The sequence below is a fragment of the Canis lupus genome, chromosome 14 (assembly GCF_048164855.1).
Source record: "Canis lupus baileyi chromosome 14, mCanLup2.hap1, whole genome shotgun sequence".
Lineage (NCBI taxonomy): Eukaryota > Metazoa > Chordata > Mammalia > Carnivora > Canidae > Canis > Canis lupus.
The window spans coordinates 10633714-10650792 of NC_132851.1; the positions used below are offsets into that span (position 1 = coordinate 10633714).

Here is a 17079-nt window from a genome sequence, read left to right on the forward strand (position 1 = left end):
TAACATAATATCTGTACCATTAAAGATATTAAAAAATTTATCTCTGATTGGAAGATTCAGAAACATCTCCACAGAGACCTAAAGAGATTGGAAAAATTTACATAACCAAAACCCCTTATAAACAAAAGGAATCAAAAAGTTAAAGCAATATTCAGTGGAAAAACCATTTGGCTGGAACTTATGATGCCTAATGTGTCATGGGAGGCAATAAAGTTAGAGATTATATAGGACATGTTGATCCTCTGTTCTGCTAACAGAGAGAATGGAATATACAAGTGATCAGAAGAACTGTGTTAACAATGTGGGAGACTAATTCCAGACAGAATAGCCATCCCACACTATGTCAAGAATTAGCTAGAAGAAGGTGCCTGGGTGGCTCAGTTGGCTGGGCGTCTGCCTTCTGCCTTTAACTCCAATCATGATCCTGGGGTCTTGGGATGGAGCTTTGCATCGGGCTCTCTACTCAGCTGGATGTCTGCTATGCATCCACTTAGCCCCCCATCTCACCCCACCCCTGCCATTTCCTCTGCTTGTGCCTGAGCGCACGTTTTCTCTGTCAAATAAATAAAATCTTTTTAAAAATTAGCTAGAATGTAAAAACACACTAATGATCTCTTAACTCACTTATAACAAATGGTAGAATCAATGAGCATAAATTAAGATTGGCAACAGCTACATTATGAAATCTCCAATCTGACCCGGGAAAGTTAGGCTCACTGCAAATAAAGATCAGAAGGGGATCCAAAAATTACAAATAGAAAAAGCAAAATTGGCATACTCAATATGGACCAAAAAACCTAATCAATGAATCAAATTTTATTGCAAAATTTTTCACAGAAAGTATCTCAAAAATGGTAGAATATATTAATAAAGTAAGAATGACAGTAGAAATATTAGACATTTTTAACTGCAGCCTATAGAAAATCAAAGAATTGCATTCATTTGGTGTAATTCACTTCAGAAAAAAAAAAGTTTCTCAGCAAATAAAACTCACCTGTGGAATAATTCCGAAGAAATTCTCCACACCAGCACCATAGCGTGAGAATGGAAACACGACTTTTATTCACATTGAATCATCAGCACTTCACCCAGTAAAGGTCTCAGATTTCCTTTTTCATTTTATTCAACAATTATTTATTGAGTACTTACTGGGTAAAAAGGCTCTGTTAGGTGTCCTCAATAGAGCTACAAACAACAGAGACATGCCCTTGACCTCGGAGATCTTACAGTGTCTCAGGATCTTACCAGGAATGCTTCCAAGTATGCTTTGTTGTATAAAGATGTCCACAGAGATTCTGGATCCACTTCATGTTCCTCTAGATCTCAGCATACTAAAACTCAAACCATCTTCTCTAGCTTAAGCATCATGATGAGCAATGTGCAGCAAGGTGTCATAATGGATTTGGTCTTTTCAGATTCTCTTTTTTCTAGTTGCATTTTAATCTTTTTACCCCCACTCTATGGAAGTATTTAGATACAACTGTGTATCAAATTATTCAGCTCCCCAATTTAGTTAGAAGATGAAAAATGACACTTTGCAAGTAAATTGAAATTCAGGAGTGAAGTCTAAACCCCACTAGGAATGTATGAAACTACCCCCACACATTCAGAAATTATGATCATGACTGCTTATTACTTTGTGTTCCTTCAAAAGGATGTAGGTTATTTTCATAATTAAAACTATGGTAATCCTTATTTCATCTTTCTGTATATTATCAAAAATGCCCATCCCTTCATATCTGCCAAAATACAGTTTCTGGACTTGGCAAATGATAAAAGCCTTCCTCTTCAAACCCTCGGGGGTAGCTACAAGAAGAAACTCCTGCTGGGGCCATTGCTGCCCAGCACTTGACTACATGATTGTCTCACAATCAAGTATCATTGGGTTTTGGTTCCTTTTAGAATACCAAAGTAGAAATAAATTTAAGTTCTATTAAAAATACTCCCTCCCCCCAAAAAAATACTCCCCAACCATTTTAGCACAGAGGAAGGTCGTCTTCTGAATGAACATATCAAGTACATCCGCATTTCGCAAACCAGGACTGTAAAGGATTTTGGTGGTGGAGAAAAGAAAGGAGGTGATGACATCAGCTTTGTCATCCCACTGTGGCCCTCTGTTCTCTCTCTCACTCTCTCTCAGCCTTTTGCTTCCATTTCCACCATCGCCAACTCTCCCAAATCCCAGCTCACTCATTTAACACACATTCACAAAGCACGAAGGATGTTTGTCACTGAAGATAAAACACACCTATTCCTCTCCTTTCCCTTTGTCAAGGGCTCCCTGCCACTGTGTGTGTGTGAGGGAGTTAGGAGACGGGGTGTGCCACAGAGCTCCAGGGAAGACCTGTGCGTCAGCGTGGACCCTTTGAGTTTGCCCATCATTGTGATCAGGGCAGGATTTTAAGGTCCCAAGCAAAGCAATTTAACAACTATCCCTTCTCTTTTTTCTCTTTAATAAATTGCCACATCACAGTGCTTGGAGGGGCCAGAATATACTCTGTATTAATCCCATTACCAAAAGCAGTCTCTTTAGAGCAAGACTTAAATCCCATCTCGGTTCTGACACAATAGAATTCTCAGAAGCAAAACCTTCTCAGGGAAAGAGCAATAAATCAGGATGCAGCTCCTCCCGGAGTCTTCGCCAGCAAATGTATTTTCCAGGCAAATAGGAGCTGGCGGCAAAAAACAAGTGAGCTCAGGTTTCCTGTGATGCGATTACTACCTTGGGGGAGGGAGAGAAGGGTGGATGGAGAGAAAATCTGACCCTACCTTGGACTGAAAAAAAAAAAAGAAAGAAAGGGAAGAAAAAAAAAATCTGGCATTTTGGCAGTCCATCTACAAGCGCGTTCTGAATGCCAAGTGCACAGTAGAACCCAGCCAGAAACAGAGACCTCCGGTGCCTTGTGATAAGCCACTGTTCCCTCGCTCCGCTTTTCAATAGTGTCAGGTGAACAGAGTCTAGCGCTGCAACCTTAGAATGGGGCGAACAGCAGCTGCAGGGCAACCGAACACCCGCCGGACCACAGCGCCGCACCGCCGGCGGGGGGAGGAGGACGCACGCCTTTCTTCTCTTCAGAGAAAGATCTTGATACTTTGCCCTTTTTCTTAACCTTTCCTTTTCTGCTGTGTACTCCAGTCAGGTTTATCAGTCAGCGGGCCAAGTTGGACCAGCGAACGCCACACCTTTGCCTGGACAATTGCACCCTGGGGGGTTTCCGGGGGTGAGGAGCTTGACCACCCAGCCACTCACCCCAGTCGTCATCTCCTTATACTCAGAGTGTCAAGGGCGCCCCTTTGGAGCCCGGAGAACCGAACTTGGACTTTGGCTGTGTGTTCTTGAGCATCATACCTCACCTCTCTTGAGCCTCAGCTTCCTCGTGTCTGTGATGACGATCATGATGTATGCCCGTCAGTGCTCTGTTAGAAATTAATGAGACAATAGTAAAATACTTAGGATCGGGTCTAACACGTAGGAAGCACTTGAACAGCAAATATTTAATGTAGGAATGTGCAAAACAGATGTGGAAAAGCATGGGTTTTATTTTACCTGGAATGTACTTTAAATATCTTCTTGTTCATTTGGTCCTTCCATTGGCCCATCAGGGGTCAATCTCTCTGCCTCTAAAAAAATTCCTGCCCAACCTCACAGAGCTCAGGGCTTCTCGCTCTGTGTACCCAAAGCAGATCATATGAGTATCTATCTACACTGCAGCAGTTCCTGCACTGTTGAATGAGGTCATCTCCTCGTCTGTCAGCCCTATCGTGCCATAAGGCAAAGGAGACATTGTTCAGTTACAAAAGGGTTACAAGCACCTCTGTGGCCAGACTGCTTGAGACCAAATCCCATTCTCACTTTGCCAGTTAACTGCCTCAGTGTTCTCCCTGAAACTGGCTATAATAGTAATAGGGCCTGCCTCTCCAGGTGAGCTTAAAAGAATGCTCAGCATCATAGAAGTATTAACTTTTATTATTATTCTCCTCTGCGTCCCCCAGAGCCTAGGAGATAGCAGGCGTTTGAGGCATGGGTTTGGAGGAACCAGAGAATCACTGCAAATTACAAAGAGAGTGATCCATGTATATCTTTCTGGGCAACACGTTACACAGTGATTCAAGAGTGGCTAAACTGGTATCCAAAAGATTTGAAAATAGGATCTTGAAGAGATATTTTCTCACACATGTTCATTGCAGCACTATCCACCATAGCCAAAATGTAAAAGCAAACTGAATGCCTATCGATGGGTGAATGGATAAAGAAAACATGGTGTATACACACAATGGAATACTATTCACCCTTAAAGAAGAAGGAAATTCTGTCATTTCCTACAACATGGATGAAGCTTGAGGACATTATACCAAGATGAAATAAGCCAATCACAAAAGGACAAATACTGTATGATTCCACTTATATGAAGTAGCTAACAAATCAAACTTATAGAAACAGAAAGTAGAAGGGCTGGGGAGGGGGAAATGAGGAGTTGCTCTTCAATGGTATAGGGTTTCAGTCACGCAAGACTGAAAAAGTTCTAGAGATTTAATGTGCAGCAATGGGCATTGAGTTAATAATACTGTTCTGTACACTTAAAATTTGTTAAAAGGGTAACAAAGCAAATTTAAGTCTTGTGTTCTTTACCACAATAAGAAAAAAATACATATTTAAATCCTAAAAAAGCAGCACTAAATTGGATGTATGGAACCCAGCCCTGCAAGCCTATTTGTGCCCAGCCCCATGCGAGGTAAGTGCTGGCCTTCCCGAGGCAAACTTGACACAGTCCTGGCTCCTTCTTTATGAGGAGCATCAACGTCTCCACATCTGCACAAAGGTAAACACCTTTGTGCTTTCTGTTGAATGCCTACAAACATCATTTCAGAATACCTAAGGCATTCAAGTAAGGAAGACAATACAGAATAAGGGATGCCTGGAATAGTAGAATAATGTTCTACTTTTCTGTCTATTCAAGTAGTTTGCTTTCCAAACTAGTCTTCTGCTAAATAGCCTACAGTTTTCCCCCTTATAACACTTATCTCCTCTGGCATTATACAATATATTCATTGGTTATTGGTCTATTGCCTGGTAGTAGAATATAACTCCATGAGAGCATAATCAGGATATGCCTAGCATATTGTGATGCTCAATAAACATTTATTGAATGAATGAATGAATGAATGAACAAATGAGTGAGTGAATGAATGAATGAATGAATGAGTCCCTTATTAGAGAAGAACAGGAAAAAATAGTTTGTCCTTAGCTTGACCAGCAAGGTTAAGGTGCTTATGTTGAATAGGAAATTGTCTTTGGAAGAATAGAATCCCTTTATCTCTTTGCATTGCATCATTTTGCCCCCTCTAGTCCGAGGATGCAGACCCCAGTGCCACTCTGCAACACAATAAATATGAATTTAGTTATGATTTCTTAACTAGATATTTCCAGCACACACTGAACTTTATAGATTTTTATGAGCTAGGTAATTCCAGAAATTGAACTGCGTGACAAGAACTCATTAGACATAGGGGATGAGAACCACTCAGGTAGGGCCAAGAAGACAAACATAATTGTGTTGTCACCATTTCAACAAACTCTCAGATAACATCCCTTGAAATTGGGTTCAGGAGCAAAGAATGAGAGGTGTCTAAAACATGTAGACTTGGAGTATTATCCAGATATTCATCCAATCAGCCTTCAAACACGGAGTCCTCACCCTGAGCTAAAACTCTTCCTCTTTATTTCATTTCAGAGTCAACCAAACTTTCTACCACAGTCATCTGCTAGGTTTGGAAGGCTTAGAATCCTGAGGTTGCAGAGTCACTCTTTATTCCGATGCCTGCTTCACAGGCTAATGAAGAGGACGAACCACATCTTCCTCATTCTGACCCGTGGAGACCCTGTGTCGAAGCCATCAAGAGGATACTATTCATACTCGTGCTCAGTTCCTCTGAGCCTGTATTTCCATCTGTAGCATCCCATGTCATGCCTTCTGCAGGCCCACCGAGGATTATTTTTATATGCTTCATTTGGGCTTTCTTATGAAATTCTGGGCCAGAGCACTTTCCAGAATAATTGGAGAAGTTACCAAGGCTTCTGAGGAAGAAGATACCAATGGCATTTTTTTTTTCCTTTGGAACAGTCCCAGGGAAGAAGGTTTGGGGGAACCTCAGTTGGGCTTATGATCCCCCTGCATCAACAAACTGTCAGTAGCTGACTTTGCACAGCAGTTCCAAAACCAGAAACCAAAATAACTGCCACTGAGAACCTACTGACAGCAAGATTTTACAGCATTTTTCCCTGTTGTGTAACCCAGCCTCCCTTCCACCTTCCCTCCCAGAGATCATTCTGTAGCCAGGAATTGCTTCCCTTTTCCTGCCCCAAGCAAGTGCCCCACAAGTGCATCTGTAGTTTATAAGACTCCTCAGTCATATTGGATGTGGCAGGAAAGGACTGTGGAAGAATGAAAGCAGAAGATGAGATCTGAGACTGTGAGTTCTCTCCTAACCTCACTCCTGACCAGGGTAGCTCAAGACGAGCACAGGGTCCAGGAACTATCACAGAGAAGAAACACAGAGATACAGATAAAACCCAGATCAAACGCAAAATCAGTTGCTGTGTTCAAGTACAGAGTCAGGAGAGGCCAGCAGAAAGCTGCCAGCAGATGTGAGTGAGAAAAGGAAGGATTTTTGTCTCAGAGGTGGCGATGGGGAGACTCACAGAAGAATGGTGTGTATGTGGCACTGATGCTGCTGATGATAATGATCGAGTAATAATAGCTACCATGTATTAAGCACCTGTACTGCAGCACCGTGGTGGGTTCTTTCTATGCATCAACTCATTCAGGCACCAGGCAAGGTGCACAACTACCTTTAACTCCATTTCTCAGATGCAGGTCCCAACGGTTAGAGAAATTAATAACTTGAGCATGGTCATTCAGTTGCAGAGAAGAGCTAAGACTTCAGCTCAGGTCTGTCTGAAGCCCATATAGCTATCCCAGCCCCTGGATAGGGCTACTGTCCTGGCGACCTGTGGAATGAACCCCAAATGGAATATTCAAGTTCTGATTTATGCCCTCCTTCTTCCAGCTCCCTGCTTATTGAGCATGCACAGGGCGAAAGGAGGATAAACCAGGGAGGCCATTGCTGCTTTATTCCTCACCTAGGGGTGGCTCTATGCTGTGATTCCTAGGGGTGGTGTCCATTGACTCCTGTGAGGAGGTGACAGGAAGCAACTGGTAGTCCACAGGGAGTCAAGCAAGGTGCCATGCTACACTTCTGCACAGTATTTCTGCCTCAAGACTCCTGGGCCCATGGGTGCCCACCTGTACTCACTCTTGATTGCTTCTTTAATTTCCCATCTGAAAGTTCAATTTGTCAGTAATTCTTCTGTTTATAATAATACTTTAGCCCCCGCCCCCCACCTCAGCTTTCGCTGACTGCTCCCACACCCTCCTATGAACATTGCTTCCTTCATCCCCAATGTGGAGAACAGCTGACTAGGAATGCTAAGCCGAAGCCAGCGAGCCCCCAAGCAATGCTTCCTTGGCAGCAGACTCTGAGTTGGCAACAGGCATGCAAGAGCTCCAAAGAACACAAATATTCCCCCTTTTTTTGGGCAGAATTAATGGATAAGTGCTTTTAAAAAGACAGGAATAGAACGGAGACTGGGAAGAAAGGAACAAAGAGGAGAGACTTTTGACTAGGTAAGAATCCCACATCAGAGCTCATCCCCTAGGCTGCGGCGATGACTTGTACTTCATACTATACGCGCACCCAAGCAAGGGTCTTCCTTCTACATTCGCAGCAGCTGCTCTCACATTGTCAGAGCTCCACACATTTTTGTTTTCTGTAGTGAGAACAGAAACCATTTCTCTTCCCAAAGGTAACTATTATCATGCTGATAGTGATGATGATAGCTGTCAGGTATACAAGCCCCTATGCTAAACACTTTAGATGATGATGATGATGATGATGATGATGATGATGATGATGAATGATAATGAGAACCCACAGTTTCATAGTTTACTAGGTACTAGGCACTGTTCTAAGTGATTTGTATAGATTAACTGATATACTAATACATCAGTTAACATACAAATCCTTACAGCAAAATGATGAGGTAGGAACTATTATTACAGATGGAGACACTATAGAGCAAAGAGTTTAAGTGACTTGCTCAAAGTCATGGCTGTGAAAGGTAGGTATTTATCTCCCAAGAACCTAAGGCTCAGAGGGGTTTAGTAATCCATTCAAGGTCACACAGTGAGAAAGTGAAGCTGAATTTCAAACCAGATCTGCTACAGTCCAAAGCATATACTATTAGCCAGTATGTTTGATTAACTCTCATTCTCTCTATAGATATAAAGATATATATATATATATACAGATATGTATATACATGTGTGAATGTGTATATACACACACCATCCATGCAACCTAGAAAATGAGAAGTTTGATGAGGCCAAACATACGATTGTGTTTCTATCCAAGAATTTGAGTAGAAGACGGTCTATGACAGCCTTCAAAAATTTCACATTTGGGTCCAAATAGAAAAGGATTATATTTGAAAGTGACTTGGGCAACATGGAAAAGCAGCTGAGGCCCCTTTGGCCCTGTCCTGCCACCTATGAGCAGCTGAAAGGATCAATATTTTAGCATGCCCGATTTGGGAAGCTCTGCCTTGGAGAAATTTTTCAGGCAGGTAAGCAGGAAGTGAAGAGAGATCCTACCTTATCTTCTCTCTTCTCCCCTTCTTACCTCTTCCATTTTCCTGCTCCTTCACCTGCTCTGAATTTCAATGGCCCCAGGAAGAAAAAGAAATGTGTTGAATAAAGTCAGTGTGGGGATCCCTGGGTGGCGCAGCGGTTTGGCGCCTGCCTTTGGCCCAGGGCGTGATCCTGGAGACCCAGGATCGAATCCCACATCGGGCTCCTGGTGCATGGAGCCTGCTTCTCCCTCTGCCTGTGTCTCTGCCTCTCTCTCTCTCTCTCTGTGACTATCATAAATTTAAAAAAAAATTTTTTTTTAAATAAAGTCAGTGTGATCACTAAAAAACAAATATGCCTCATCACCTAAAAATATGCCTCATCACCCAGTCATAATTTTCCTTATTCTTTTCTTCTTCCCCCAGGAAAAAAGAACAATAGTAATTAAAATAGAAACATTAGGAGGCCCCGAAGCAAATTGTGAGCACAATTTGCCTAGAAGACAGCCAAGCTGCCGAATTCACTTCCAGCCCCGCCACTCGCCCCCCACCACAAACAGCAACTACTGTCTTGCAGTGCTGGAGTCAAAACCTGCCTACTGGGTGCCGCACAGGCGTGCGACCACTCCGGGTCTCCCTCGGAGCCAAAGTGGTATGAGCTGCACCGCTTGGGGCATTTTTTTTCCAGAACAGAATAAACATTGGCGTACATATCATCGGGAGCAGGCGTGCCCTGGCAGAAGGGCACGCTGTGTGACTGGCAGCCAATCTTTGGCTTTCAGTTTTATGTTTCCAACTTCTAATTGAATTGCAACCACACCAGGAGCAGTTCTGCTTCATTTTTTGTTACATAAGGCTGATGGCCCAGGAGCACAGGGGCCGTGGAGGTCTCTGGAGCTCAGACTGGGAGTGAGTGAGTGCATTCCCAAAGGGGACTCCATGCGTGAGAAAGGGAGAAAAGAGGACAGAGACCATGAGCCTTCACCTCTCTGCATTTTCCGCTCGAGGCCGCGCAGCGATAGATGCCAGGCAAACCCTGCTGCTCCTCATGCCAGATGCAATGTACATGTGTTGTCAAACTAGGATTAGTTTGTTATTTCTCCTTTAAGTAGGTTAAGCTTTTTTAAGCAGGGGGTAATTAAGATTATGACTAGACGAGGAATGAAGTCACGGGGCTTAATGAGGGTATGGTAGTTACCCTCGAATGCAAAGGATAGTAAGTTTGCTTTTATTGGTATAAAAAAAGAAAAAGAAAGGATACACAGATAGCTCCATTCACCATCCCCAGTAGAACTGAGAGCACACAGGAGCTCTAACGTAGACTATCACATTTTTGAAAGGGTTTTCTCCCCATATCTCCCTGCTGCTCATTGGCTCCTTCAATCCTCTATCATTACTGATTTCAGAATACTAAAAGCATATAGCTTTATGCTCAAAGATAAAATTGGCACACACACGCTTTCTGCTCACAGGGGCTATCTGCTGCAAAGAACTTGGTGGGAAACAGAAAGGGGCAGGGGATCAGAGAGGTTGTGCAAAGGCTCTATCTGTGATTCTAGGTGATTCTATCTGTAAACTGTTACAATAGCCTGCTTGCTGGGCTTTCAGCAGCTCTCAGGGGTTCTCTCCCAAAGAAATACAGGAGACTCCCAGTCTCCTCACTTCTGATTGTTCCTCCCTCTGCTCCGTTGTCCAACGCAGCCGCCAGACTGGTGGCTCGCAAAGGCCCACTTGTTGGTGCCATTCTCCTGTTGAAATTCCTTCCCAAGGGCACAGAAATGCTGCCCCAAGGGGCATCTCCTGTAAGTAATACTTGCACGTTTCCAAAGATGAGAATCTTCAAATCAGCACTGTGTACTGACTGGCAACACATTTAATGTCTATCATTAGTGGATTGGTTAAATAAACCATGGTCCAACCACATAATTGGAAAACATGGAGCTGTAGAAAAGAATGAGACAGATCTGAATGTGCCAAATGTGCTGATATGGGACAATCTCAAGATTCAAGTTTGTATCGTATGTTCCTGTGTGTTCAACAAAGGAAGAAGAAAGAAGATACTTACATATAGAATATTTCTACAAAGATACACAAGTACACAAGTAATCATGGCTGTGTCCTGGGAACGGGACTGAGGAACTGAGTATCTGTGGTGCCAAATTTTCTTTTCATTGTATGCTATTTGCAGGTCTTATAAGTATGTGTATATATTACTTGTGTAATAAGAAACACTAACTTAAAAAACAAGAATAAAACCCTGATGTAAAGCGCTTTCTCACCATCTAATGAAGGTACTTCATCACTCCGCCCAGCCCAGCCCACCTTTGATGCCTTCTCTGCTGGCTCAGGTTGCTCCCCACCATTTGTCACTGCCTGACACGTTCCTGCTACCCAAGAACATGCCACACACCAGCGCACAGCTGGGTCTCCTCATCTATGTATTGAGAATAATAACAGCATCTATCACATAGATTTTTTTGAGAATTAAATAAAACATAACAAATACTTATAACAGTATCTATCTAGCAAATAAGTTTTCCATAAATATTAGTTGCTATTATTATTATTATTATTTTTATCCTAGGGCCGTTCTTCTCTATAGAAAAGCCTTTGTTCTATTCTCTTTCTGGTGAAAGGCTGCTTATAGTCTCTGGCCTAGCTCAAATGTCATCCTCTCTGTTCTAACAATGTCTGAGCACTTTGTTCATACCCTTTGTGTGGTGCTTTTCAGTGTCTATCACATTAATAACATATTTGTCTGCTTCAATTCATACCTTATGGGCTAAATAGAGCAAGGCCTGTGACATAGATTATTTTCTATAGTCTAATATAGTTTCTCTGCAATTATTTAGAGAATTTAGTGTAATGAAAACAGTACGAAAATCCCCAGAAGATGTAGCATATGTGTATTGCAGCAATCAAAATCCTCTCAGAGTGTGTGTGCTAACGGTTTCCCCACTGTGACACTGGAGAAACCTTCTGAGAAATAAGTATTGACATTAGTGCTAAGATTCCCCTCAGGGGATCTGAGTACTTCACACCATTTTGGTTGTCAGGCCGCACTGTTTACAGCTCATTCCTTCTTGCCAGAATGCTGGGCCAGCTTTTAGTACTTAGTAATATAGATTGCAAGCTAAATTTTGGCTGATGTTTAATTTTAAAAAATGCGCATTAAAATCCATAGAAGAAGAAGAAGAAGAAAAGACTTGAATAAATCATTATAAGAGATATTTCCTGGTTGATTATCATTTTGGAGTTGAGTTTCTAATATTAATACAGTTACATATTCAATGATCTTCCATGCTCATGTGAGAACGAATATATTATTCAGGAACATATAACACAATCCAGAGGTAAAATATCTGAAGGGGTAGGGTGTCTTGGACTGATATATCTCCATGGATAATGTGTTATCAGAATCATATGGAGGTACTTGTATCAAGACTCGGGTTCCCAAGCTTTACCCAAGGTGGTGTCTCTGGCCATGAGGACCCTAGAATCTGCTAGCTTACATAGGATACCTTGGTCATTCTTAAGTATATTAAACCTTGGAGAGCCAGTGATTTATAACCGCATTAAGACAATTTGGCTTAAATAAGAAAGTTCGGCAAATATAAAGATCTCGTGAAAAGTCAAGCTCCACCAAGTCACGAAATATCTACCATATGCTGCTCCCCATCTTACGTGCTCCTTAGGCAGGGAGCATCTTTGGTTCTGCCAAGCACCTTGTACGATGTCATGCTTGCAAAGATGTCAGATCTATAGCCAGGTTGGGACAACTGTAGGGAACTGGAATGTGGCTAGCTAGTGATTGATTCTCTTTCCCTTTGGCTCCACGTTGAGTTTCTCAACTCTAATTGGAGATTCTCTTTTCTGGGCTTCAGGCCTGATTAAGGATAATGGCCATGGGAAGGAAAAGGGAAAGCAACATAGTGTGGCTTGAGTCTCAAGTAATATGGAACCCAAATAATGAGAATTGAATCACAATTATACTTGATCTTTGCACCTGCTTGTTTTGCATTTTTAAATGCCTTTCTCTTGAGTAGATACAGTTGTCTCTTTCAGTCCTTCTTTATATAACCCTGTAAGCACATGGCATAAAGATAATAATCAAAAGCAACACACTCCACTCAGCAGGTTCCTCTTCCCCCATAGTAAATAAGTCAGTTCAGTATGATCTGAGAATCATTGTACTTTGTGAATGAATCTATATATTCACAGAGATTTACTGCAAAACTGTAGTCTTTAGTGGAAAGAGTATTTGTTTTAAAGTCAGTATCTATGTTTAAGACCCACTCATCTCTTCTTAGGTATACAACCTTAATAAACCAAGTCATCTCTTCTTTCTGAACCATAGTTTTCCTGTCTGTAAAATAAGAGTAAAAATTCCCACTTCACATTGTTGTCATAAGGATAAAAGAAATAATATTGACAAAGCACTGAGAATATTGTCTAGTACATAGTAAGTATTTAATAATATCTCATTAATTCAATCATCAAATGACAAAGCATCCATGATTTCCAACTATGCAGTATTAACTGTGTTGCTATGAGAAATACTAAGAGTAGTACAGATCGTGCTTAAGCATGACCAGCTACCAGCTGGTGCTTATCTACAAGATAAAACCTGATACACACAAACTATAGCAATATTGTATACAAATTTTTTAAGTAATACAAAATACATCATAAGGCAGTATGTGATCAATTGCTAGAATAGGGGTTTAACTAAAAAATCCAACAAATAAGAGTACTGAAGAAATAATTTAGAGGCCAGAAAAGTGATTTGCTAAGATCACTTTGAATATTACTGAGACATTCATGAAAGTATATCTTTATCCACTTAACAAATATTTCCTGAATGTCTACTATACCATGCACTATAGGCTCTGGAAAGCAGTGATAAACAAGACAGAAGGATCCTGGCACCATGGAGCCTATATTTTAATGGTAGGGAAAAGACAAAAAAAAGAATAAATTAATGTTCAAAACAAACATAAATCTAGATAGTGAATGACAAATTCTAGGGTAAGGCATCACAGTAGGACTAGCTGGCAGGTAGTTTAGAAATAGAGTTAAGGAAGACCTCTCTCTTCAGGGAATATTTAATGAGAGACCCAAATGAAGTCAGAAAGTGAAGCAAGAAAAGACCAGAGGGAGGACAAAGGAGCAGCAAATGCAAAAGCAGGAATGAACTTGGTGCACAAGATCCTGCGGAAGACCAATGTAGCTGGAATGAGATGAGCCTGGGGAGCAGTGACAGGAGATATGGTGAGAGAGGAAAGTGGAGGCCAAATCACACCATACCCTCTCAGCCGTCAAAAGAGGGGATTTGACTCTAAGCTCTGATATGAGCCCATTGCAGGATTTTGAGCAACTGAATGGTACAATTTAATGACTTCCTTCACATAGGAGTGAAATGATTTCCTTCACATGATCATGTGTGGAGAACAGATTTATGAGGTAAAGAGGATAAATATGAGACCAGTTAGGACATCAGCACATGGCTCTAGAGAAGAGGACAGTGATGTAAGCTGTGGGAGATGAGAAAGGGAGCTAAAAACACAATAATTAAAAGAAGAATTTAAAGAGATTATTAAAGGAGAAATGATGAAAAATATGGCAAGCTGGTGGACAATATATGAAAAATAAAGAGGATACAGAAGAAATGAATTAAAGCCGGATGAGAAGTAGGAAGCTCAGAGAGAGATTATTATCTGGATAATAGAGTATAAAGACCTGGAATCTGGAGCTCATGCTCTTGAATTTGAATCCCAGGTCTACCCTTTACTCTCCATGGGCCTCTGGAAAGGTTCCTTACCACAACTAAGCCAGTTTCTTCATCTGTAGAATAGGAACAACAATATCTGCATCATAGAGTTGTGAAGGTCAAATGAGAAAATATCTATTTCCTTACATATGGTAGATTCTCCAAAAATATTTGTTCATTCCCTTATACCTCCAACTGAATTTAAACTTTACTCATCTCCTGCTAATAGCAAGACCGTCTAAATACCATTATTTAGAAACATGTGTAACTTCTTCATGGAAACTTTATTACAGTGGATCAACAATTATATTTTTGTTACTTACTCTATTCTCCAATAATCCAAGGAGAATTCTAAAAACTGGCTCTGCTTTATGGCAAGATGGGAGATTTCCAGGCAAACTGTGTGGTGTAGTCAGATCACCTTAAGGGGAATCTCCGTGCCAAGCCCTATTTACCAGATGGCCCAGTCTTAGGTCCACTGAAATTGTAAACTGTGAACGAGCAAACTGCAGGGCAATTTTGATTGTCTGGGACACTGTATAGAAGGAGGCAGGCTTTAAGAAAATCAAAGCATAAACTCTATAGGGCTTTATGGATTAAGGTCACAGCCCCTCAGTGAATACATAATGCCCTAAAGATGATTCCCATTTGTTCATCCAAAAGGAGAAATGGACCAACAGAAGGGAGGTGGCTTTTATTTATTTCCATTGTGCTGTACTAAGTGAATCCAGGACTCACTGTAATTTCCTGTCAGAGCCACCCTTTCAGTACAGCTTCCTATTCATGCAGCATGTAGGAAAATTGAAGTTTTCTAAAAATGAGAATGAACCCCATTAAGCAGTTGAAGATAAAATGTTGATTCAGAGCTGCCCAGTATGAGATACAGCTCAAGGTTTGGTCTTTCACACTGCTGGAATTTTATTTAATTAAATACTATTAATAAATTAATACTTAAAAAATAAAAAAAATAAATTAATACTTTATTAAATACTGATCACACAGCCAAACCAAAACAGAGAGTACTGTTGGTATAATACTGGGGTGACATGCAAAAAATAATTTGGGGTGGAGCATAGTGGAGAAGGGAAGGTGAAAGCACATATGAAAGCTCTCACAAGCTAGGGATGAAACAGGCAAGCACTTCTAAATCAATCAATAGTTTTTTCATCTCCCCAAAAGACACTAATGCTTAATTGGAAATAGTGGCCATTGAATCATTGACTGAGAAAGGATCACCACAATATATCTAGTTACCATACATAATTACAAAAATTTTATTCTTGTAATGAGGACTCTTAAGATTTACTCTCAGCAATTTTCAAATATGCAATAGAGTATTATTAATTATAGTCACCGTGCTGTACGTTACAGCCCCATGACATTTATAACTGGAAGTTTGTGACTTTTGACTCTTTAGCCATTTCACCCACCACTCACCCCTCTCTGGCAACCAGCAATCAGATGCTGTCAGAATTTACCAATGATCATATTTTCTATAGTGCAAGTGATAAACTGAATCATGGGAAGAAACAAAAAGTGTTCTCCCTGACTCAGGTATTTTGATTTGGACAATGGAGTTTCAAATCATGTTCTTGATTTCTATGAAGATTTTAATGAAACTATGGAAAAACCAAAAGATTGTTCATATCTTGCTCAAATAGAGCTAGATTTTGCTTATCTATCTGTATATTCAGCAGATATACTACACAAATGTAAATTTTGAAAAATTCTACTTAGTCTATAAACTTCTTATCAAAGAACATGAGATCTTACCTGCTAAATGTTCTACACACCTTGTACACAACACTACTTTAAAAAAATAAAGGAGTAAAGTTTATTTACCTGTAACATCGAGGCTTTCATAATGAAAACATTGGTCACTTTTTAAAATGTGTAAAATGTGTAACTGTATGGAAGCTCTTAATGAGATTATTGGCTCTATAGGAGTGGAAATTGTCTCCTTAGACATGTGCCTACAAGTTGGGTATCATTGTTCTCAGCCATAGAAAAGATGTTGAAACATTAACTTGCCATAAAAATCATATTTTCAAAGTGTGGCACAAGGAGAATGTCCCTTAGGGGCGCCCGAGTGGCTCAGTTGGTTAAGCATCTGACCCTTGATTTAGGCTCAGGTCATGATCTCAGGGTCCTGGGATTGAGCCCAGCATCCTCCATTCAGAGCTCAGCAGGGAATCTGCTTCTTCCCTCTCTCCCTCTGCCCCCACCCCCATACACACTCTCTCTCAAAAATAAATGAATAAATCTAAAAAAACAAAACAAAACTAAGAATGTCCTCTAATTTGCAAATGCTTTGAGGATGAGAATGGAAAAAAGACTACAGTTAAACAGAAATGTATATGCCATTCCTTTGAAACTGTTTGGTCTTAGAAGGGGCTATAAGGAACCTACAGAAAGGTGAAGGGGCTGCACAGGAATTGTTCAATGTTACATGTAGATTGCAACAAAACTTATACACAGAAAAAGAAATTACTCTTTTTTTGGAAATGAGACTGCTTTCAAACGCAGAAAATGGCAGACAAGTTCAACAGGACTTTCTCATTTCTTCACTAAAACTGAACCTTATTTGGAATCCAACTTTAATTTCACAAGTTCAAACTACGTC

General features: G+C 40.8%; 1 long non-coding RNA gene across 1 annotated transcript in view; it reads right to left on the reverse strand.

Annotated features, from left to right (window-relative positions):
• LOC140603707 (uncharacterized) overlaps positions 1–17079 on the reverse strand; it is a 27104-nt gene continuing 10025 nt past the window's right edge. Inside the window, exon 3 of the long non-coding RNA XR_012006661.1 lies at positions 1–3417. This is a non-coding gene — a long non-coding RNA (uncharacterized lncRNA). The remainder of the gene's footprint in view (positions 3418–17079) is intronic.